Source organism: Xenopus laevis, chromosome 8L (assembly GCF_017654675.1).
Source record: "Xenopus laevis strain J_2021 chromosome 8L, Xenopus_laevis_v10.1, whole genome shotgun sequence".
In the NCBI taxonomy this organism is placed as follows: domain Eukaryota; kingdom Metazoa; phylum Chordata; class Amphibia; order Anura; family Pipidae; genus Xenopus; species Xenopus laevis.
The window spans coordinates 29,736,608-29,761,436 of NC_054385.1; the positions used below are offsets into that span (position 1 = coordinate 29,736,608).

Here is a 24,829-nt window from a genome sequence, read left to right on the forward strand (position 1 = left end):
TCTATAAATTCTTACACAGAAGCTCACAAACTTGCAATGGGTAAGAGCCCTCCCAGGGTAGGCAGACCATACATATCATTGTTCCCCCAAATGCCAATAGTTTGTATGGGAGACTTCAACTCCATTCAGGATGTAAACCTGGACAAGTTCACCCTTAATACTCAACTGGTTATTAGACTATCCCATAGGTTCCAACAATGTTTGACAGCACTGGGATTGGTGGATACCTGGAGGGCTAGACATCCTACCCTAAAACAATATACATGTTATTCAGCAACCCATGGGACCATTTGACAACTATACAAAATGTTCACATTCTGCCCCGTGGCATATCAGACCACTCGCCAATATCCCTCACAATTTCCACAACTATACGTGGTAATAGGCACTAGCGTGAGCAGCTGGAAAAAGAAAAAAGAGGAGCAAGGGATACAGTTAGAAAGAAGTTTAATGGAAGCAGAGGCTCAGTATACAATACAGCCTACCCCAGAAAATAAAGCAAACTGGCTCCTCAAATCGCACAGTACAACAGGCACACAAAAGTATCTTATACTCCAAACATAAAATAACACAGTTTGGGGTCAGAACCGGACATCTTTTAGCACTTATGTGTAGGGAAATAGCACCATCTACTGCAATATTAAATATCTGTACCACAGACGGCGATATGAAATCAGATATGCCAGGGATTAACACAACATTTAAAAGCTACTTCTCCCAGGCCTACAGGACTAGAGTCACATATACAAAGGAAGAGCTACAAGCACAGGTACATTTCCCCACACTTAGTATGGAAGATAGAGACTCGCTAGATGGAGAAATAACTGTGCATGAGATAGAGGACGCAATTAGTTCATTTCCCAACGGTAAGGCCCCGGACACAGATGGATCCCTATGGAATTCTATAAGCAGCATAAAGACATATTGTGAACCGGTTAAAAAAATGCTATGAACAGGCATTATTCACCGAGATCCTTTCCTCTTCCATGACAGAGGCACTCATTGCACTAATTCCCAAAAAAGCGAAGGATCCCACACTCTGTGACTCCTACCGGCCTATTTCTTTGCTAAACTGTGATACTAGCAAAAGTACTAGCGGCACGGTTAAATTCAGTCATCCTTAAGCTGATTTATAGAGACCAAAAAAGGGTGTATGCCGGGACAGGCAACTACCACTGATATCAGAAGACTTTTTGTGAATTTACAGATACCCCACACAAACTATGGCAAGATTGATACAGTTGAATGGGGATATGTGTGGGAAACATTGGCGGGATTCGGTTTTGGTGACAAGTTTATAAGCTGGATGCAATTGTTATACTCCCGCCCATTGGCAAAAGTTTGTACAAATAATTTGATTTCTGAACCCTGGCTATTGAGGTCCTAGCCATTATAGTCAGGGCCGATGACAGCATAGTGGGTTGTAAATATGTTGATGTGGAGGAAAAGATAGCACTATATGCTTACGATCTGCTGATCTTTCTGGTGGATCCAGCAGCCTCACTAGATAAACTCCTCCGCACAGGTAATCTATTTGGAAAATTCTCTGGTTTGCATATAAACTGGGGAAAATCCTACATATTTCCTCCTGATAATGAAGCACCTCAATATCAACTATCTGGCCATCCTCTGCAGTGGGTTACTCACCTTCAATACATAGGAATCTCCTTCACCAAAAACCATCAGCAATATTTACAAGAAAACTTAAACCGCATACTTACTAAACTAGCCAGCCAAATGAAGGCGTGGAGCTCACTCCCACTAACACCACCGGGCAAAGTGGCTATATGTAAAAAGATTTTCCTGCCACAACTACTGTACATATTTGCAAATTCCCCAATTTACATTGGCTAGACTCAGACACTAAGACATCTGTATGGGCAGGAAAGCGTAGTAGACTTGCATATCCAGTTCTACAACTCCCAAGTTCACAGGGGGGGGCTGGCCCTTCCAGACTGGAGATACTATTATCTAGCATCGCAATTGCAGCATCTCCTGCCATGGACTGCCGCAGGATGAAGCAGATTCCTCCTACGCAATATTTTGTGTTGGGGTAACAAAGCAGTACCACCACTGATATTTTTAGAAAATTTTAAGAATTTTGCATGCCCACTTCCTCTGATAAGAACTCTTTTTCGGGTGTGGGAGATAGCATTGAAAATTATCCAGTATAAGGGGATCTCCCCAAACACTTCATTATGGGAGAATGAGGGGACCCCTCAATTTAAGAATGCGGATCTGCAGAACTTCTGGCAGCCGCAGGGAATACAGGTAATTGATGATCTGTATGTAGAAGGTGTGTTTAAAATTCCTTAACAGATTGAAAACGACTTTGATGTGACGGCCAAAAGCTTGGCTACAATATCATCAACTCAAACAGGCTGCTAGGGCTCAGTGGCCTTTATCACCGGTCGTAATATCCAAATCCTCAATATAAAATATGCAAGAATATCTAATCAGTTTCTGTAGAAACCACCCGTTATCGTGGCTTTACTCCACTTTAATGAAAAATAAAAAAGGAACGGTGGGAAACTTTAGAGGTGGATGGGAACTTAGCATACCTGATATTTATTGAGGATGAGGAATGGGAGGAGGCTTTGGAGGCCCCGAGTTTGGTGTCCTTTAATGTAAGAAGTAGTTTCTCTCAAATCCTTATTTTACACCAGGCATACATCACTCCGGCTCGCATGTACAGGGCAAACATTAGCCCAAATGCCAATTGCATGGTGCGGATTTTGTCCATTTGGCATGGAGTTGCTCTGTGGTTGCCTCATTCTGGGCAGAGGTAAGTGAAATACTTACCCAAATCACAGAGATACGAATCCCAGTGACCCCAAAGGTTTGTCTGTTTTTGTACAAAAGTGGAAAACACTTTTGCAGGAACACATCACATTGGCTCGATTAGTGTTCATACAAAGGAATGCACCAAATAAGTTTGATCTGGTGTGACAAGGGTGGGCAGAAGCTCTAAAGCCTGAAGTCGACTCTCCCTGAGAAGCTGGAATGTGTAAATTGTCCTTGTGTACCGGCCTGTAGGCATAAAGCTGAACACAACATGATATAGATTAAAGTCACTATGTAATGCATCTACTCCAACCTTTATTTTATTGTTTCTGTATGATATGTTTTCCTTTATTTGCTGTTTGGTTGTAAAATCAATAAAAAAAGATTACAACAAGAAAAAAGTATAAACCCAGTGAAAATGAGGAATGAATGGATATTGGGAAGCTGCTAAAAGTTACATTGTTTCAGGAGTCAGAAACAGCAGTTCAGAGAACAGAAAAGAATGAGGAATAAATGGATATTGGGAAGCTGCTTAGAGTTACAAAGGTTTCAGGAGTCAGAACCAGCAGTTCAGAGAACAAAAAGGGGCAGACAGCCAGTCGCAGTGACACATGTCTATAAACCCAGTGAGATTAAGGAATGAATAAATGTTGGGAAGTTGCTTAGTTACAATGTTTCAGGAGTCAGAACCAGCAGTTCAGAGAACAGAAAAAAATGAGGACTGAATGGATATTGGGAAGCTGCTTATAGTTATATTTTTATCAGAGAAAACAGTTTTGGGATGGAGTTCCCCTTTAACTCTTTCACTGTCAGCTGATTTGGTACTTTTATTGCCAGACCATTTTGCTGTCTTTCAGTTTAGGCTTAGTCCACACCAGGCGATACGGGGAGATTTAGCACCTGGCGACTAATCGCCTCTTCTTTGAGGCGACTAATCTCGCCAAACCGCTTCCTCTTCTCCTGTGCTGGCTGTAATGAAAGTCGCCTGCATTATGACACATGCGGCGCTTCGTTTTCCGAAGTTGCACGCCGCATGTGTCATAATGCAGGCGACTCTCATTACAGCCGGCGCAGGAGAAGAGGAAGTGGTTCGGGGAGATTAGTCACCTCAAAGAAGATGCGATTAGTCACCAGGGCGCCAAATCTCCCCGAATCGCCTGGTGTGGACTAATCCTTAGGAGCCTTTCCTGGGAGGGTCTTTTAGTTTACACAGGAAAACAATATATTGTTTATTTCAGGAAAACCAAAGCTTTCAAAATATGCTAGAATTAACTAGAATTGTGATGTAATTCCACTTCTGTAAAAAGATATAGGCTTCTAAGTGTCTAAAAATGAAAATAAAATATTTCCCATAATACAAACACAGAAACATGATTTATTTTATATGAGAGAACACAGCAGATTTGGAAAGTTCTAGGTCTCCTGAATGCGCCAATACGAAATATATATAGTTTTATGGAGATTTCTCACTTGTATAGATCAAACACTCCAAGCCAAGTCAAATTTCCAAAGCGCTGCTCCACAAAACTGCATACTTCTGATATACATGCCACTAACAGTAGGTTTACCCTAGAAAACGACACATTATTAAAAAGAACAGATTCTGGCGAATCCAAAATAAGTAAATATATATTTGTACAGCCAGCACATAGCATAGGTATTCCCCTGTACTAAGCACAATTCAGCTGGAACAGCCCCTACGTTTGCTCATAGCCTGTACAGAGAGTCCTGGCCTGCTTTATGGCAGCAGAGATTCTAGTTATCTGTATAACAGATGATATATAATATGAATTCCAGGGGTCCACTGAACAGTTTGATGCCCATTGTACATAGGATTAATAAAGTATCTGGCGTTTAGACACCCCAAAATGAAGTTAGTTCATACACATGCCTCTGCAGCTGTATCTGGGGTGCGCAGGCGAATTAGCAAGCGCGGTATCGTTGGCGACTCAGAAGATACTCGCCATGTTCCGCTCCCTCATGTTCTGCTCCCTCCTTTGGCAAAGTTCTCGCTTCGTTGGAAACAACTTAAAACTACGACTTGGCTGCTTCCTAGACTTGATTCTTCTCCTCTGGCTTTGATGTTTCACCGACTTCCTGGGACTGACCGGCTTCCGTCTGCACTCGCTTCACCTCTTCCTTTTCCCTAGAAAAGTTTGGAAGTGTAAATTTGCTGTTAGATGGCTTTCTCCTGCAAAGTTATTGGTCTTTTTTACTGGCTCTCTGGAACAAGACTTGTGTTTAAAGAAACAGTAACATCAAAAATTTCAAGCCTTTATTAAGAAATAATTTACAGTAACTCCACTTCCTGTCCTCTACAGAAAAGGTGACCGGGCGACCATCCATCCTGCAGCACTCGATTTCTCCTCCTGGCTATTCACTGACAGCGTGTCCTCTACCCCGATCTCCTTCTCCAGCTCTTCTTCATCCTCCCTCTTCCAGCAGCAGTAGGAAGGTGATGTCGGCGGGCTCCCCATTTTTTGTAAACATTTTTGATGTTACTGTTCCTTTTAAGGGGTGCTACACCTTTAAGTTATCTGTTAGTATATCACAGCATGGCCAATTCTGAAAAACTTTTCAGTTGGTCTTCATAATTTATTTTCTATCGTTTTTTTTTTAATATTTGCCTGCTTCTTCGGACTCTTTCTAGCTTTCAAAAGGGGGTCACTGACTAATCTTGAAAACAAATGCCCTGTAAGGCTACAAATGTATAGTTATTGATACTTTTTATAACTCTTCTGTCTATTCAGGCCCTCTCCTATTCATATTCTATTCTCTCAAATGCATGGCTGCTAGGGTAATTTGGACCATAGCAACCAGATGACAGAAATCGGGAGAGATGCTGAATAAAAAGCTAAATAACTAAAAAACCATAAATAATGAAAACCAAGTGCAAATTGTCTCAGACTATCCCTCTCTACATCATACTCAACATTCATTTAAAGATGAACACCCCCTTTAACTATTTACTGACTGTCTCCCTGCAAAGAGACTTGTGTTTAATTGGGTCATTCAGCCACCCAACAGGTGCCCTTTAAACGTAGATTGGTGCAAGACCTGGTAAAAAAAAAAAAAGCCGGTGCCAACATAGTGGTTCTTCGGGAGCCACATTTTCAAGGCAGTATAGGCTGTTGGCGCTAAAAAGACCATGGGTGAGCTGGGATACAACTCCACTTATTCCAACAACTCATCTGGAGTCACCACCCTAATAGCCTGATTGACACCATTGCGACTTGGAAACCTGCAGTGAGACACTAAGGGTCACTATTAGTTCATACACGGGTATATACAATTCCTAGAAGTAGTCATAGTGACATCTACATACCTCCCCCATTCCATGAGAAGTGCACAACACACCTCCTCTCCTTCAAATTGAAATTTCCACACTCAGTAGTAATAGCTATGGGGGATTTTAACACAATACTTGACATGTTCCTGGACAGGCTTCGTAGGAGCCCAAATGAACTCACAGAAACTATCACCACATTGGGCCCACTAATGGCCTCAGGGGGAATCATGGAGGAAAACTCATCCAGAACTTAGGCAATACTCCTCCTTCTCCCACATATGATCCTCTCAAGACAAGACATGGCATTTGACAACAGCCAAACCCTGGGTATGCTCTACGGCACTAGGTACATCCCCTGGGGGTAATAGACCATGTTCCAGCTTTGGCTAAATGTATCCTCGCTTTAAGAAGGGGTTGGATTGCTTTTTAGCAAATGAGGGAATACAGGGTTATGGGAGATAGCTCATAGTACAAGTTGATCCAGGGACTAGTCCCATTGCCATTTTGGATTTTTTTTCCCCCTCTGAGGCAAATTGGAGAGGATTCAGATTGTTTTGTTTTTTTGCCTTTTTCTGAATCAACTAGCAGTTAGGCAGATTATAAAAAAAAACTAAAAGATTGAACTTGATGGATGTGTCATTTTTCAAACTTACTTACTATGTTACTATGTTATATAGCCAAACCTATATTGTGACATTTATATTCTGTATATTGTGAGTGGGTCCCTAAGCTCAGTAAGTGACGGCAGCAAAGAGCATGTGCAGTAAATCAGCAGAAAAGAAGATGGGGAGCTACTGGGGCATATTTGGAGACACAGATCTTTACTGCTAAAGGGCTGTGGTTGCCTTGGGCTGGTACAGAAGCACAAAACATAATGTACAATATTTATAGCTACTTCTTTAGTTCGACTTTAGTTTGAAGGAACCACAGAGATATTGGAGCATAACCCAGTGGTTGCCCTGGTAAAGAAAGGCCACTCCAAGTGCAAATGGTCACTGGTGTATAGGAGTATCCGGGAGTATATAAACAATAAGTCTGAGTTCAAGTGCCGGGTAGCCTGGGAAGCGGAGGTGGGCAACCTGACATATACACAATGGCAAGAGATCATCCGCACTCCTATGCAAGTTTCAGTGAACTGTAGACATAAAATCTTACAGCTTTATCTTGTGTATAGGGCTAATCATACCCAAGAAAAGTTGCACAGAATAAGCCCGGAGATCTCAGCACTATGCCTTTGCTGCTAACAGCATATAGCTGTTTCACAGCCTTTGGAATACCCAGCACTCCAAAGATACTGGGCAGAAATAGTCTCTACCCTAAATGAATAGCTACATCCTGTCTATAGGGCTTTCAAAAGGCAACCACCCTGCCATTGCTGCATTCCTAACCAAAGTCCTATTTTAGGAGAGGAAGATCATAACCCTAAATTAGAGAGGCACTGAGGCCCCACCAGTGGTGCAACAGGTGAAACAAATGATTGAGCAGTATAATATGAAAAAAATTTGGTAGAAAGGGGCAAGGGACCGATAAGTACCCCATTCTGAAAGTACCAGACACAACCTCAATATCTCACTCAATGGGGGAACCAAGGTATAGCAAGACTAGAGCAAAGGTGGAATTGAAATTGTATTGTTATTCCCCAACAACCTACTGTCATGTTGTAACTATCTCCATGAAGCAGAGATTTCTGTATAAATGACAATGTTTGAGACCAGTGGTTTGAACTGTTACTTATGTCTATTGGAAACGGTATCCATTACCAAATGTTTGCTGTTACATTTCACCTTTTGTACTCAATAAACCTGACCTGAACCCAAAAAAGGAGTCTTGTTTATGTAAAATTTTAAAGACTCTTGGGGAATTTGCTGACGGCAGATACAAAGAGTTTGCTCGCTAACCCAAGGAATTTCTGCTAATGTAATACAAATCTGTCTGTACCATATGCCTGTATAAATTGAACATCCAAAAACCCCAACCCCCCATCCTAGAACACCCACTGATTAGCAATATCTTAATTATATGGCACCAGCTAAACAAAAACTGTTCACTGGCTCCATATCCATCACCACTGACCCCAATAAGAAACAATACTGACTACTGACCTGGGATTGAAGATAAGGGATATGAAACTGCTATTGGGCTCCAGAATCTTCAATCGATGCACCTTCTAGGCACAGAAAAAAAGACCATATCCCCATGTTCCTAAAAAACAAAGAAAAGCAGTGAGTTGGGAACAAGTGGAGGTACCGACAGCTGAAACGTAATATCAATAGGAAATACTGTGTGTAGACCACTAACCAGCTTTGAAACATATAGCGCTATAAATACACGTCACAGACTCTTTCTAACGTACAGGGTCCTGTTGGAACACAAACTCCCCAACTTACCCGACTATACTACGTCTTGGGAAATGGACTTAATCCTCAATCCCTGAGCAAGATTGGCTGGACATATTCCAAATAATCACAAAATGCTCAATAAGCAATAAATAACAAGAACAATGGCAACCACCATCTCTACCTAAAGAAGGAATCCCCTACAATCAAAGGAACCCCCAGATGTACCAGACTAAGCAACAGCAGCAGCACTGATTGATACCATGGCTGATGAATGAATGGGTCCAACAAATATGGCAGCGCAGTAACTGCAGTGATTCAATAGACCACACATACAAAGCAATGTTCTGTGTACTTAATAGGCTGTGTATGTAGTGCACATCTAATTAGAAATAAATGCCATATAAACCTCACTCATCAACAAGGGACACTTCCCCATTAAGAGCAGGGAACAGAGGTGACTTTCCACGTAGGGATTTGACAGTTGGTTTAGTCCGTTGGTTGGCACTGTGGTGAGAGGTAAGCAAACTTTCCCTCTGGGCATTTTTTTTCCAAGTAACCCTTATTTTAGTGCAAAAAGAGGGGGAATTGGCGCAATGTCTGCCCAAAGGCTAGCGGGTCTTGTGCCTCTCACTGATTTTAGTGAATTTAGAGATTTTCCCCTAACATGTGTTTGGGAGATGCCTTTACTCTTAGTGTTGGTTGGGAGACAGATACCCAGGATTTGGCAATTAATGCAGGACTGTCGGCAGATATTCACATTATCTACTGAAGGTAACATTTGGGGACCCCTGTGCCACACCATAAGCTGATTCATTTGTGTTCCCAGTATTGACAGGCTCCTTAGAGATTTGGGTGTATGATGTGCCCTGCTCTTATGTACCAACATTGTAGCTAAATACATGTTCCCTTTATCCAAGTCTGGAACGAGGGGAGAACAGCAGATGCACGTGCCATGGGGACAGTTCGGGTGTGATAGCAAATAAGTGGAGGACATACAGCAAGGTCCCATAGAAGAGAGGAGACTTCACCCTAGGGATTTGACAGTTGGTTTAGTCCGTTGGTTGGATCTGTGTTAAGTGTATATTCCATCTGAGAGATTTTCTGACAAATAACCTTTACTATAGTAAAAGAAAGACGGGAAAAGGTTGGGTGATGCCCCCAGACTAGCAGATGATGCTCCTCTCCCTGATTTTAGTGAATTTGGAGACTTTTCCCATAAAATGTGCTTGGGAGATGCCTTTAATGTTAGTGCTGGTTGGGAGACACAGACCAGAATTTGGCAGTTATTCAGGGCTTTCAGCAAATTGACTGTGTGAGGAAACTTCCAGCATTCTAGAGACTGAGGCCCAGTACCTGCTAGAAGTGACACAAAGCTCAAGTTTAGGGGAAAATAGATCTCTGCCTTCCTCTGTATTATATAGGAAATATTAAGTACTAAATTCATTAACTTGCCTTTTTATTCTATTTTCTATACAGATTGCTACAGTGCTTTTCCTGCATTTTTGGACAGCGACTTCTGTGCTTGACACCTGCCTAATAACATCTGGGTTTTTTTGGCTTCTCCATTGTTCAGTTAATAACATCTTCATCTGAACAGTTTAAGAGAGAGCCAGGGGTTCCTTAGGGAAGGCCCCCCTCGGGGTGGCCCGGCCTTGTGCCGCCCCCTATTATTTTTCCCCTTAGGAGAATCTTCTTTAAGAGGTAATCTTGCAAATTCAACTGATACAGCACACGATTTCTTCTTCAGCGAGTCTGTCCTAAATTCACTTGGGGGGGTGGAGTCCCACGTGGCTTTGTGCATATGAGCCCATACGGTTACTGTATATGGGATTTATAAGAAGCAAATCCATCAGCAGCATTAATAATGGGCTTTTATCATTGAGTGGAACAATGTTTCATATAAATGGGGGAATACAGATAAGGCAATAAATGGATGGCCTGCCTTTTAGTTAACTTTTAGTATGTTATAGGATGGCTAATTCTAAGCAACTTTCAATTGGTCTTCATTAACGTTTTTAAAAGCTGTTGAAAAAAAGCTAAATAACTCAAAAACCACAAACAATAACCGAATGAAAATTGTCTGAGTATATCACCCTCTACATCATACAAAAAAATCATTTAACGGTGAACAAACCCTTTAACTGTGACTTCATTTTGCCTGATTATGTCCATTTGTCCTTTTAGATTTCGACGATGGAGAAATCATTGAGAAATCCATCTCTCAAGGTAATGCCTGTGTGTTAAAAGTTCCTCTCTCATCTGAACTGGTGTTTCCCTTTCACTCTTCTACTGTATATAAGCTCTCCATAAGCAGCTGTCTGGCTGTCTGCGCCGTTTCCTTTATACATATAGGTGGGAGCTGCCATACCATTTGCATCTGTGCAGGTAGAACAGACATCCAGGGAATACAATCACTATGTTTATTTCCTTTTCAGAATAAAATGTCCTTATTCCTGGCATGTTTGCCCCATAGAAACCACACACCCTTTTCTGTCTCTACTCTCCTCAGAGCGAGACTGACTATGAGCAGCATTTAGAGCCCTTTAGTATTCTGTCACTAATGCTCTTTCCTTTCACTTACAGACGCTGTACTCCGTCCTGAAGAACTTCAGGGAGGAATATACAGACTTTGAGGCCCTTGCCTCTTATTACGGTAAAATCCAATATTCTTTATCAGTTCCTAATGTTGTTAGTTTTATTATATGTGAATTCCTTTCACCATTTAGCTCAGTATTTAATGGAAATGTGTTTTTCCTGCAGAAGATCACTACTGGGTCCAATACAGCAAGAACTTCAACATGTAAGTAAAACATAAATGGACATGTTGGGAATCATTTGCTTTTGCCCCGGGGCTAATTGCAAGGGCAATAAGGCTGGAAAATATTTTATTAATGCTCAGTGGTATTTTTCTTTTTCAGAAAACACTTCCTTCTTATGTGTATTGAGGACCCGAGGATGAGGGCCAAGGAGAACATTGCCCAATACAGTTTAATGCTCGACTCACTGGTATGTAATGCAGAATAGAGGTTTTGATAAATAGGGAACAAATGATATTAGATTGCCAGCTCTTATCTCACGCTTCTTTCTTTATGTTACAGGAAGTGCTCAAGAGGGAACGTGCCTCCCTCAAGAATGCCAAGCTGCCTCCTGTAAGTGTCACTAGTATTATAATTATTATTATTATAGGAGAGGTTATTATTCACTGTGTGTCTCTATAATAATTAAGAACAATATTATTTATTCTCTCTCCTGCTCCCCTGGGAGGGGGGGCACCTAAAGTCACCCATCCAAGTGCCATTTTAACCAGCAACAAAAATGGGGTTATGCACAGACACTGCATAGAGTTTTATTACAAGGGGCCACATGGGCACAATAATGGCATTGGTACAAAGAAGCGCTTAACACTGACTCTCTTCTTCCACAGGGTCATCCAACACGACTGCAAAACCGGAGGCAGAAATATGAGTATCTGCGGCTGGAGAATGTAAGTTCACCTGGGATCACTGTCCCTGATGCTTTACTTGGGTGTTTAAAAGGTACTATTAGCAGCACATATACAGCCATAATTCTAATTGTCTCCTTTCTTTCCCCTTTGCTCCTATCCTTGTGCCTCCCCTGTGCTCACAGACCATCAAACATCATTTTTGCCAGTTTGAAATCGAGCTCTTGAGGGAGCAGAAGCTGCGGGAAGCTGCACGGTATGTACTTTGCAATTAACACTTTCAATTACAGTTACTGGCACATAACATATTCAAAAAATAGATGTTTTCTCATAGCTCTGGGTGCTTAGGCCATACTAATAATAAATAGCACAGAAACTTGTGGAACTTTTTTTAGGTCCCTACAACCATAGCACGTATCTCCGCATGTATCACTGGGTGAAACCCAGCATGGAACTTACTCAGCTCAGTAACTGCCCAATATGTTACAGTAGGGACAGGTGTGTAGAAGGTACAATGTTATTACTTAGGTACAAGTCTATCTGGCTATTTTAATCCTCCAGTAATCAGAATTGTAGTTGCAATACTTTGGAAACATATGACAATAATGACTCAATATTTGACATTTTCTTCCCTTCAAACCTAGTAAGAAACACACGCACAAACAAACTCCTGCAGCTAAAGAAAAGGAGGATGGAGCCACTGCAGCAGCAGAAGAGGGAGCCCTTGCCTCACAGGGGAAAGAAGAAGGAGCAAAAGAAAAAGAAGAGGAGGAAGAAGCAGCTCCTGGAAAAGAACAGCAAGAGGAGCAACAGGAGAAGATGGAGGAGCAATCTCCTGCAGTGAAAGAACAGGTAGGAATGAAGAGGAAAAGGAATGAAGAGGAAGCTCCAGCAGCGGAGAATAAAGAAGAGGGAGCGGATGGAGAAGAAAAAGCTCCTCCAAGGAAGCGGCCAAGGAAGGACTACAGAGGATTTAGGTAATGTATCTAATTATGGGCTATTGCTTTTTATCTGCAGATGCCCCATGTTGGCCAGTGCAACTCTAGTTCACCTCCTGCTGTTCCTATCATATGGGCTGCCCAAATTAGTAGAATAAAAGAATGGCGGCCACAGTGGGTATGGCTCCTTCTACACTCACGTGCTGATCGCTCATGGTGCGTAACTGCTAGGTCGGTGTAGGGGTGCCTTTAGGTTGTGCCAGGTACTCTGGGTAAGAATCCAGCCAAGACTACAGATATCAGTTCTGGTTCTCTAGTAGGCCAATGAGGGGGGAGGTAGGTAACTCTGATAGGACTGCTGTAGCATTGGCTCACATATCCACCTTTGGGAATGGGTTTCTCACTGGAAGCAAGACTGGCACCAGGTGATCAATATAAAAATAAAAGGTGCCATGCCAGGTAGCTGAGAATGAGCCTTTTATATAATAAAAAAACAAGTATTAGTCTGTAATTAATTCTTATTTTAATCATTTCTAAACTTTTTCTTTTCAGTGTTCCACCAGAAAACTCTTCAGACAGTTCTGCTGCCACCGACGCAACCCTGCTCCTTGCATGCCTTCTGTGGCTGTTTGTGCATATCTGTGTGTTTGTGTGTGTCTATGTGTGTCTGTGAGTGTTTGTCTATGTTTGTGTGTGTCTGTGTCTAGCCATGATCCAGGGTATAAACCGACTGCCGTTTGAAGGAGTCAGGAAGGAATTTTTACCCTCAGTTCAAATTGGCCAAGTGCTGGGGTTTTTTGCCTTCCTCTGGATCATCAGCTGTTGATTATTGTTGATGCCATAATTGCTTATTTAAATCAATAAATCTCCTGTTCCCACCAACAGGTTTCCCATAAACATGTCTCTGTATTTATTGAATAACTATGGTGAATATTGAAGGGAGGGTCTCCTGTGCCTCATTCTGCTTAAGGTGACTGACCAATTGTGTGAAGGGATGTGCGTTTGTGTGTATCTAAATAATACCGCTGGGGCTGATGAACATTTGCAAGTGCAGAACAGGGTTGGGTAAAACTGTGTTGTGTTGCTCATAGCGGGGTTAATTATAGAACTGGCTGGTTTAATATCTCTGCAGGTGAGTTGCTATAGTGGGTTCTGCTGTGGGACTTGGTTAATATGTACATGATGGGGCTGAAAGACACAGATATAAGGTCATTCTACCTACTATAGTATTATACATACTGAACTCTAATGATTGGAATATATTAAATATTGCTTTACCCAATAGGCCACAATCCAACAGCATTTCTAAGATTGTGCCCCATTGATACTATAACAGGCATTTAATAAATGGATGTTATTGATATAGGGGGATGTTTATGATGGATTAGTTTTTAGGTACCTCTCTGTACAGCTTTTGTGGTGGTAGTGGTGGTGGGGGTCCGGCTAATGGACAGAGAAGCATTCCACTCCTTCTTACCCTCACACAAGCCCCTCTAAGGCCAACTGTCAGCAGAATTAACTCCTGTAGCAACATGAGACTATGGGGTCCTATGATGTTACATCTCTTTTCACGTGCATACCCACATCTGAGATAATTGGAAGGCAATTAAAAGACAATGTGTGTATGTAACTTCTTTGACTTACCTGGAAGGGGTATCTGTTCCAGCAAGCATTGCTGAGATCAGTGATCGCAATCTCGACATCTTTAATCTGAGCCAAATCAATGGCACCACGGAAACAGAGTATTTTCTGGAAAGGAAAGGACAGTATATAAGTATAAAGGAACATACTGGGGGAGCTGGTACTGTGTATTATTTGGCATTTGCCAATACAGTTAACAAATATTGACAGATAATAGGAATGACATTTGCACATGTTTATAAACCAAGTGAAAATGAGGATTTCATTGATATAGGGAAGTTGCTAAGAGATACATTGTTTCAAAAGTCAGAACCAGCAGTTCAGAGAAACAGAAAGGGACAGGAAGAGAGTGACAGCCAATCACAATGACAGTTACACATGATTATAAACTTAGGGAGAATGAGGAATTAATTGATATTGGAAAGTTGCTTACAGCTACATTGTTTCAAAAGTCAGAACCAGCAGTTAAGAGAACAGAAAGAGACAGACAGGTAATTGCAGTGACAGTTACACATGTCTATAAACCTAGTGAGAATGAGGAATTAATTGAAACTTGGAAGTTGCTTAGAGATACATCGTTCAAGGGTCAGAGGTACATTGTTTCAGAAGTTAGAACCAGCAGTTCAGAGAACATAAAAGAATGAGGAATGAATGGATATTGAAAACTGCTTAGAGGTACGTTGTTTCAGGACTAAGAACCAGCAGTTCGGAGAATAGAAAAAAAATGAGTAATGAATGGGTATTGGAAAGCTGCTTAGAGTTACAATTTTTCAGGAGTCCGAACCAGCAGTTCAGAGAATAGAAAAGAATGAGGAATGGAAGGTTATTGGAAAAATTGCTTAGAGGTACATTGTTTCAGGAGTTATAACCAGCAATTCAGAGAACAGAAAAGAATTTGGAATGAATGGATATTGGGAAGCTGCTTAGAGTTATTTTTATCAGCCAAAAAAGTTTTTGAATGAGTTCCTCTTTAACCCTTTCACTGCCAGCCAATTTGGCTGATTTGGTACTTTGATTGCCTGACCATTTTTTAACATTTTGCGCTCTTTCACTTTAGGGGCCTTTCCTGGGTGGGTCTTTTAGTTTACCCAGAAAAACAATATATCGTTTTAAGGACAACCTAAGCTTTCAAAATATGCTAGAATTGTGGTGTAATTCCACTTCTGTAAAAAGATATTGGTTTCTAAGTGTCTAAAAAAATGAAAGAAAAATCATGTTTCCCATAAATCAAACACATATATCAGAAACACAATTTATTTATGTAAGAGAACACAGCAGATTTGAAAAGTTCTATGTCTCCTGAATGCACCAATACTATATATATATATATATTCTGTGATAAATTCTTATATTAAATTGCAGTACGCCAACGTGACGACGTTTCGTCCATCTAGGACCTTTCTCTTCATATATATATATATATATATATAATATATATAATATATATATAATTAATTTTAATAATTATTATATATATTTTTAACATATACCACAGTATATAATACTAACATCCTTATCATTTAAAGTAGGGAGTATGTTGTCTCATTATAGTATATGAATGATGCTCAAATATCTCTGTATAACTCAACCTGCAGCCTCATGACTTTATATGTCACAAAACCCCTCAGTGAAAGCAAATATCCTTAACATTTACGGTAGGGGGCACACAATTTTCTTAAAATACCTGTGTGATACTAAGGGTCCACTGTATAACTTAGTCCACAGTCTTGTGTCTTTTATGGTCACAGAACCCCTCAGATACATCTAACGCCCATATCATTAGGGGGTACAGTATCCCTTATAGTCACCTGTATCACTTAGCCTGTAGCTCTGTGCCTTTACATGGTCACAACCTCTCAGTGACTTCTAATATCCATACAATTTACAGTGGGGTTGCAGTATCCCTTATAATACAAGTGATAGTCAACTGACTAACTCAGCCTGCAGCCATATGCATTTATATGGTCCTGAACCCCTCAGTGACTTTTAATATCCTAAAATTTACAGTGGGGGTACATTATCCCATATAATACTTGGATGATACTCAGAGTTCCCTCTATAACTCAGCCTGCAGCCTTGTGCCTTTATATGGTGACAAAACCCCTCAGCGACATCTAATATCCTTATAATTTACCAAAGGGGATACATAATCCCTTATAATACACAAGTGATACTCAGAGATCCCTGTATAACTCAGCCTGCAGCCTTGTGCGTTTATATGGCCACAGAATTCCTCAATGACTTCTAATATCCTTATAATTTACAGTAGGAGTACATTAGTCATTATAATACATGAGTGATCATCAAAAGTTCCCTGAATAACTTCTAATCCCTCAGCGACTTCTAATACATTTATAATTTACAGTGAGGGTTCATTATCCTTTATAATACACAAGTGATAGTCTCCTGTTTAACTCAACCTGCAGCCTTGTGCCTTTATATGGTTGCAGAATCAACCGCTTAGTGAAATCGAATATCCTTATTATTTACAGTAGGGGGTACAGTTTCACTTGCATCCATCTTTTTCAGATAAAGATGTCTAGATGGTCAGCCTGCCTATCATTTGCAAAATGCAACAAAATGTTGTTTGTACTTTGCATTTAGCCCTATTGGCTGCACTCAAAGAGCTGTGCCTTATTATGAATACACTGAATTCTGAGAGGAAGAGTGGTGAACAGCTAGAGCAAATTTCTATATATGTGAAGGGAAGGCTGTGTAATCCTTTTCAGTAGATGATTTTGTTACTGCTAGAGATTGGTCCATGGACTGAATATTAATACTGAATCAGAATCTGACCAATAACTCTACTTCTCCACTTGAAGAGTGATCACGCAAAATATTACATATTCATAAATCATCCTGTGCCAATATTCAGCCTGTGTCTATTCAGCTTTCTTTAACCATCCCTCATCTGTGTTTCTAATATAGTTAGTTAGGCAAAAATGTAATGTATAAAGGCTGGAGTAACTGGATGTGTAACATAACAGAACACTACTTCCTGCTTTTCAGCTCTCTAAATCTGAGTTAGTTAGCAACTTGAGGGGGCAACATGGACATAAGTGTTCAGTGAATTTGCAATTGATCCTCAGCATTCAGCTCATATTCAAAAGCAAACAGTTATGACCCATGTGACCCCCCCTCAAGTCACTGATTGGTTACTGCCTGGTAGAAACCAAGAGAGCTGCAAAGCAGGGAGTTGTGTTCTGACATCCAGTCACTCCAGCCTTTATACATTACATTTTTGGCTACCTAATGTAACGCTAAAGTAGTTAACTGTCCAGCTAATGGTAATGAGCATGGGTTACATTGGAACTACAATACTCAGGCTACTGTACATGAAATAGGAAAAAGATTGGATGAGAGGAGGTTCTTAGGGTGAAACAAATGGATGGTTATTTAGCAAAGCAAATGACTACAGGTTTACTCACTATGAGGAGGTGTTAGCATATTACAGTTTCAAGTAGATAGAGGAGGATGATACAGCAATGAAGGATGTGACTCCCATAAGGCATAGTAGTCAAGCGTACATCAATTCCCTCAGGCAGATACACCTCTAAGTGGTCCGGATCCCATCCAGTGGAGTGGTTAGGGAGAAGAAGTCTAGCCTAACACCTTTCCACTGTGGTCCCTTCACTAAACGCATACAAGGAAGCCATTTGGGAAGCTACTCCCTGCTACTGATCCTTGATGGAGCACACAACTGCTCTTGCTATATAAGCTGTCTATCTCACTCTCCTAGAGAGTCTATGAAACAATCTATCCAGCACTTACTAATCCTCATTCACGGGGATTCCTGGTCCCCGATTTAAACACTAAAGGTGCTGTCCCTTAAGGGTGGTGGCTTTACTGGGCCTTGGTGTACCCAGGCTCAATGGGAATAACCCAGCTGGAAGGACACCAGGAGCCACTATATTGAAGTGTGGTAGGAGGTGGTCATTACACTATTTGGCCAATAACTACTGGTTATGCCAATAGAGCTAGAAATTAGATACATAGGCTTTTGCCTAGTAACTATCGAAGTAAAGGTTAGGGATATATAGCCATAGGAACATAGTAAAACCTATGGGTCCCTACACTAACTATATTAGAATTTTTTTTATTTTGCACAGCCTTTCTACAGTATTTACTAGTTTTTATTTTTTCACTGAACTGTTCCTTTAACTGTCGCTTCATCGCTAGGTCATGTACAGCTAGGGTTGCCACCTTTTCAAAAAATTACCAGCCGGGGGCGGGGGGCGGGAACAGAAAGGGGCGGTCTGTGATGTAAACGGGTTGGAGCCACACAAAGTGATGCAAAAGGGGCGGAGCAACACACGCGATGGACAGAAACCTGGAAAAAAAACCGATAAATACTGAGCAAATTGGGGGCGGGCCAAGGGCTTTTTCTTAAGCGTATTACAAATTACCAGCAACTACATTATATATAAATTTGTAATACCGGCCCTTGGCAGGTGTTTTATCGGCTAGGCTAGTAAAATACCGGCCGGGTGGCAACCCTATGCACGGCCTATCTACAGTATTTACCTCATTTTTATTTTTACACTGAACAATTCCTTTCAGTATGAAGTCTAATAACGTTTAAGGACCACAGCGGAGGGCGTTAAGTTGCACATCTCCCTGTACTTTTGACATGGACAGAGAAATACATTTTAATCAAATTACAAATAAACCAAATGTGATAATAGTTATTCCTACTTGTGTATTTTATGGCTATTGCTATTTCATTGAAAGGTACAACCTGTACCTGCAGACCATAAGCCCTGAGCTTGCCATAGTGTGGACAGCGATGAAACCTTTTCCCAGGGCCATGCACACTGTTGAAACCCATTTCTCAGCCCCTCCAGTAACATTATTTCTTCTACTGTCCCAACCCGCAGTGACACAAGGAGAACTAAACCCCCATTCTAATAAAAAAAACCCTACCCTCCATAGTCCCACCCCTCCCTACTCCCCCCTGGACAGGCGTTAACACAAGTAAATACCCCTAAGCCGGTAATTACCCCCTTGTTGCAGAGACAGCACAGTGGAGCTCAAGGGGCCATCTTCAGCCGCTTCGGTAAACTCCGGGCCTTCTTCTGGTCCTTTGATCATTTCCATCACTTTCGGCGCATGCGCAGTTGTAGCGAACCGGGAAAATGCTCCAACTGCGCATGCGCCAATACGGAGCTCCCTTAATGAGATTAATAATGCCAGATCAGAGTGTCTTTAGGGCAATGGAATAATAGGCGTTAGTATTGCTTCACATTAAAATTAATGGGTATTACTACTGAATCATGGATTTGCTGAATCAATGATCAGAGTTTAAGATGATCCATATCCAAACATTAATGTGCACATTCAAATATAAGCAAAAGAAATTGCATCATTGAGAAGAAAACGGCTGTCTCCTGCTTTAAAGCAATGCCTTTAAGGGTGTAGGTTATAAAGGGGTTCACCCTTATGGTAACTTTTAGTATGTCATAGGACGGCTAACCCTAAGCAACGTTTGCAACTGGTCGTCATTTTTTCTTTTTTAAAGTTTTTGAATTATTTGAATTCTTCTTCCAGCTTTCAAATGAGGGTCACTGATCCCATCTAGAAAACAAATGCACTGTAATGCAACAAATGTATTGTTATTGCTACTTTTTTATTACTTATCTTTCTATTCAGTCCCTCGCCTATTCATATTCCAGTCTTAAGCACCTTATGTGGAACTTAATTGATATTGGGAAGTTGCTTTGAGTTACATTGTTTCAGGAGTCCGAACCAGCAGTTCAGAGAACAGAAAAGAATGAGGAACAGAACAGAAAAAGAGTGAAAGCCAATCACTATGACAGTTACACATGACTATAAACCTAGTGAGAATGAGGAATAAATTGATATTGGGAAGTTGCTAAGAGATACATTGTTTCAAGAGTCAGAAGCAACAGTTCAGAGAACGGAAAAAGAGTGACCCCCCCTGCAAAAAAAATTTCAGGGACCCTCTGCACATAATCGTGGAAGACCCAGGATCCACCCTACCACATGTACCTTCAGCTCATCCATGATCAGAGCCAGATTAAGACTAGATGGGGTCTTAGGTAGGGCAATGCTTTTCGAGCCCCCACCTTTATAACTGCTTTGCAATGTGCGGGAACAGCATTCACCTCAGGTCATATTAAGGTTACAAGATCTGAAAGTGAAACGTGGGGCTAGAGGAAAGAAAGAGGCAATTTCATGTATAATATCCCCAGAACTCATAGAAGAATAGTACAGTGGCAATTCCAAGTATAAATACCCTCAGAACTCATGGAATCATGGCACAGTGGCAATTTATTGTATAAATACCCCACAGCTCATAGAAGGATGGCACAGTGGCAAATCCATGTATAAATACTCTCAGAACTCATAGAAGGATGGCACAGTGGCAATTTTTTGAGTTTAGGGCACGTAAGTGTAGCGCAATCGCTCCACTTAATAATCAGTAAAGGCAGTGAGGCACTCTGGATAGAAAATCAGAAGCCCTGCAGAGGTCTGGATAAGCAGCACCATCCCCCAAAATGGTCCCCGCCGGTTGCATATGCTACTGTGACTATATGGTAAGTTTGTAACTCGGAAGGGGCAGACCCTACCCCCTAATTACTAGTCCATAGATCACATGGACCCCAATTAGGGTTGCCCCTGTCTGGTTTTGACCAGGTTTTTTTAAGGGCTGCCCAGGTCAAAACTGCCTGGCCAGTTTTCCAAATTAGTTAAACTGGACAGGATACCCTATGATTGAGGGGGCGATCAACCAACCGCCGTTCACTGCGTCATAGCCCCTGCCAGTTTAAACCGGGCCAAAATGTGGCAACCCTAACCCAATGAAAAAAATGCCCAATATTGCATATATGGGGTTGCTTCTGATCTACCACACACTCTCCCATTTGACCTGACCTGTCTGTCTATGATCCATCAAATCAAACCCACTCACCACAACCTCTGCCCACTTAGTGGCTCTCAAATAGAAACTTTGCACATCTTTTAGTTCCCCTGCCAGAGGGGCTGCTGTAACATGCCATAGAAATACGTTATTTATTGGACCTGTGGCGGAGCTGTTTGAGCCTCTGCATGCTAGAAATATCTGGGCCTACTTTGAATGCCAGTCCGAACCTGCCTCTGCCAAGGGTCACCTGTTTGTAGTACCTTCTCCAGCCCCCTTATGGTAGCTATACCCACACACCAATAATGTTGCATTTCCTGAAAAAAAATAGTCCTAGCAGCTGATTCAGTAAATGCAGCAAACTCTGGGCAATAATCAATCCTGACTGTACAAATTCAAAATTTTAATATTATATTAAAAATTTTAAAAATGATACTAACCAATATTATTATTCTTATTATCATTATTACTAACATGTTTTTATAAATCCCAACATATTGCACAGCACTGTAAATGAAAGTATTATTTGAACATTCAGCTTACATAAAAAAGAACTAAAGTAAGAGTAAAGAGCTGGAGGGCCACAGGTGGGGCGTCCCTGTTTCCCCCACGAACACCAAGCAGTGTCAGTGTGATGGGCATTTAATAAGACGACAATGTATTTCCCCAAGCACCACACAGAAAGTTCTCCAACTCCAGCACTCCATGTCTTGCAAATGAAACGGTCTTTCAAATGAAACGGTATTCACACCTGCCACTACATTTATTTTGGGCACCATTCACGGTGGAGAACATTCTAAGAACCGCAAAGAGAATGAAAGAAAAAGTTCTAACAAGGAATTGTGACTAAGGCCTTCAAAAGGAGCTCGATCCCAGGCTTTCCTGCTTAAATTAGCCAAGTGTGAAGACACGGAAACAGACAGGTGGGTTGTAAGTACCAGCTGCTGCAAGAGCCAGTGACACAACCCGCAGGCCCTCAGGTTCTCTACCGGCACACGATGGTCAGTGTGTTGTGCGTCACATGGCCCCACTGGAAAGGAAATGGTTGGTTTTGGCTGTGACTCCCCCCACTGCTTATCCTGCCACAGCCGCCAGCTCCCTCAGCAGTGCGCACTCTCGCAGGTAACACAGAACTCACAAGCACCCGCCTCACTGATGGGAGAGCGAAGGATTAGGTGGACACGCTCATTCGACGTGACGTTGCTCTGCCCCAAAATTGTCCCTGCCGGTTGCACATACTACGGAGGAATCAAGCCCCCTACCGGGCCCCCTGTACTCCCGGGCAGGGCAGCCATCAGGGGGGGACAGGGGGGAGAGTTGTAGGGGGTCCGAGGGTAAGGGGGGCCCGGCCACGCCTAACTTACTTGATTAGCCAGGCCCCCCATCTTTCTGAGAGCTGCGGACTTTCGGATGGCATGGACGTTTAAGGGGCCCTGGCCACCAATTTTCTCATAAAATGGGGGGGGGGGCCCGCCACCAATATTTTTTTCTCATGTGGGGTCCTAGCCACCAATATTTTATATGGGGGGGGCCTGGCCACAAATGTTTTTTTATGGGGGGCCCTGACCACCAATATCTTTTTATTTTTTATTAACATGTGGGAACCCTAGCCACCAATACTTTTTTTGTTTTTTTACTGTGTGGTGGGTGGCGGACCTGTGGGGTGGGGAGGGTGGACCTGAAGGTGGGGCTTGCAGTGGGTGCAGCCCAGGGGGCCCAGGAAATTTTGACGCATGGGGCCCTGCGATTTCTGATGGCGGTTCTGCCCCCGGGCCTCCCAGCAACTGCGGGGTCTGTTTACTCGCTTGTTACGCCACTGTTAACACACACATGCAAATTCATGTGGCACAGGGTTTTTTTCAAAAGAAAATTATAAAGGGTATAGAGTAAGATAAATCAGTCCTGGAAAATAATTAGGAATTTTAAGCAACAAACACATTTAGTGCACTACAGATGTTGCTGGACTGCAACATACAAAAACAGGACTTAAAGGGATGCCGTCATGATTTTTATGGTATGGCAATTCTAAATTACACTGCAAATAATGAATTCTACCATGTAAAATGTCATTACTAACCCAAGAAGTCAATTTTTTTGTTGTAATATTGGTGTGTAGGCAGCCATCTCAGGTCATTTTGTCTGGTCATAGGCTTTCAGAAAGAGCCAATGCAGCACTACGGAACTGCTTTCTGACAGGCTATTGTTTCTCCTACATAATGTAACGGACAGTCTCTCAGTGACATGATTTTTTACTATTGAGTGCTTTTCTTATATCTACCAGGGAGCTGTTATCTGGTTACTTTACCATTGTTTTGCTGATGGGTTGCTGGTGTGTGTGTGTGTGTGTGGGGGGGTAAAAACCCAACTTGCAGTGCAGCAGTAAAGAGTGACTGAAGCACAAGACACATGACTGGGGGGACCTGGGAAATTAACAATATGTATAACCCTATGTCATATTTCAAAATTAAATATAAACAAATCTGTTGGCTCTTTTGAAAATGGGTTTCAGTGCAGAAGTCACATAGTAAAGTGCACAGGTCCCTGGTGCTCCAGCGAAAGCGTACGTGCACTTGTGGGGGGGCGTGCGTGTGAAACCAGACAGCTGGCGCTAGGACCTAGAGGCCTCAGGGTGCCTCTGAGTGAAATCCAGCCGTGATGATGATGATGTCAGAAAGGGCACAATGATGTTAGTTGAGGTTATGATGCTGGGGTTTCACTTCCAACTGGCTGGATTTCTGTCCAGTTTTTTCAATGTTCTAAACTGGATAGAAAGTTTTGAACCAGACAGTCCTTTTAAAACTGGGATGTCCATTTTAAAACTGGACATGTGGCAACCATTGCCCTGTCTATATTCTGCCTGATGAGTAAGCCCAAAGTATGGGAACTATTATAAAGAAACCAGGTATCCAAAAAGCTCTGAAATACATTCTGTAACAATAGAAAACTGTGCTTGATGATAAGTAAGCCATGTTGAAAAAAAATCAAGGTGAATATCATAATATTTAGATGTTTTTTTTATTGGTCCCGCTCACACAGATACTAAGGCATGCCGCCCACGAGTCACGCTTTTAAAAGGACAGTCCAGATATTCTGAAAACAACTCATAGTTTGCTAATCCATGTCGCGAGGCTGTGACGTCACGCAGTACGTACCGCCTTTGGGGCGTGACTATCTTAATGCACAAGTGCGAGCAGCAAATAATAAGTGGCGTTCTGTGGTGGGGCCGGCAACTTGGCAAGATGTGTGCTCTGTTCACAATTATTATATTCGGTGCTTGGGGCCCCTGTACCCTTGGGCCCCCACCCCGCAACAGTGGGGTCGGCTTCCTCTGTAGTTACGCCACTGGTGACAGCCAATCACTATGACAGTTACACATGACTATAAACCTAGTGAGAATTAGGAATGAATGGATATTGGGAAGTTGCATAGCGTTACATTGTTTCAGGAGTCAGAACCAGCAGTTCAGAGAACAGAAAAGAATGAGGAATGAATATATATTGGGAAGTAGCTTAGAGT

At 41.9% G+C, this 24,829-nt stretch overlaps 1 protein-coding gene and 1 long non-coding RNA gene across 3 annotated transcripts in view; one reads left to right on the top strand and one right to left on the bottom strand.

Moving 5' to 3' along the window:
• LOC121396962 overlaps positions 1–24,829 on the top strand; it is a 338,181-nt gene that overhangs the window by 110,590 nt on the left and 202,762 nt on the right. The gene's annotated exons all lie outside the window — the stretch shown is intronic.
• Positions 4,502–24,829, bottom strand: part of LOC108704525 — a 30,829-nt gene continuing 10,501 nt past the window's right edge. The window contains exons 5-7 of the long non-coding RNA XR_005963280.1: positions 14,437–14,541; positions 8,176–8,275; positions 4,502–4,930 (exon numbers count right to left, since the gene is read on the bottom strand). This is a non-coding gene — a long non-coding RNA (uncharacterized LOC108704525). The remainder of the gene's footprint in view (positions 4,931–8,175; positions 8,276–14,436; positions 14,542–24,829) is intronic.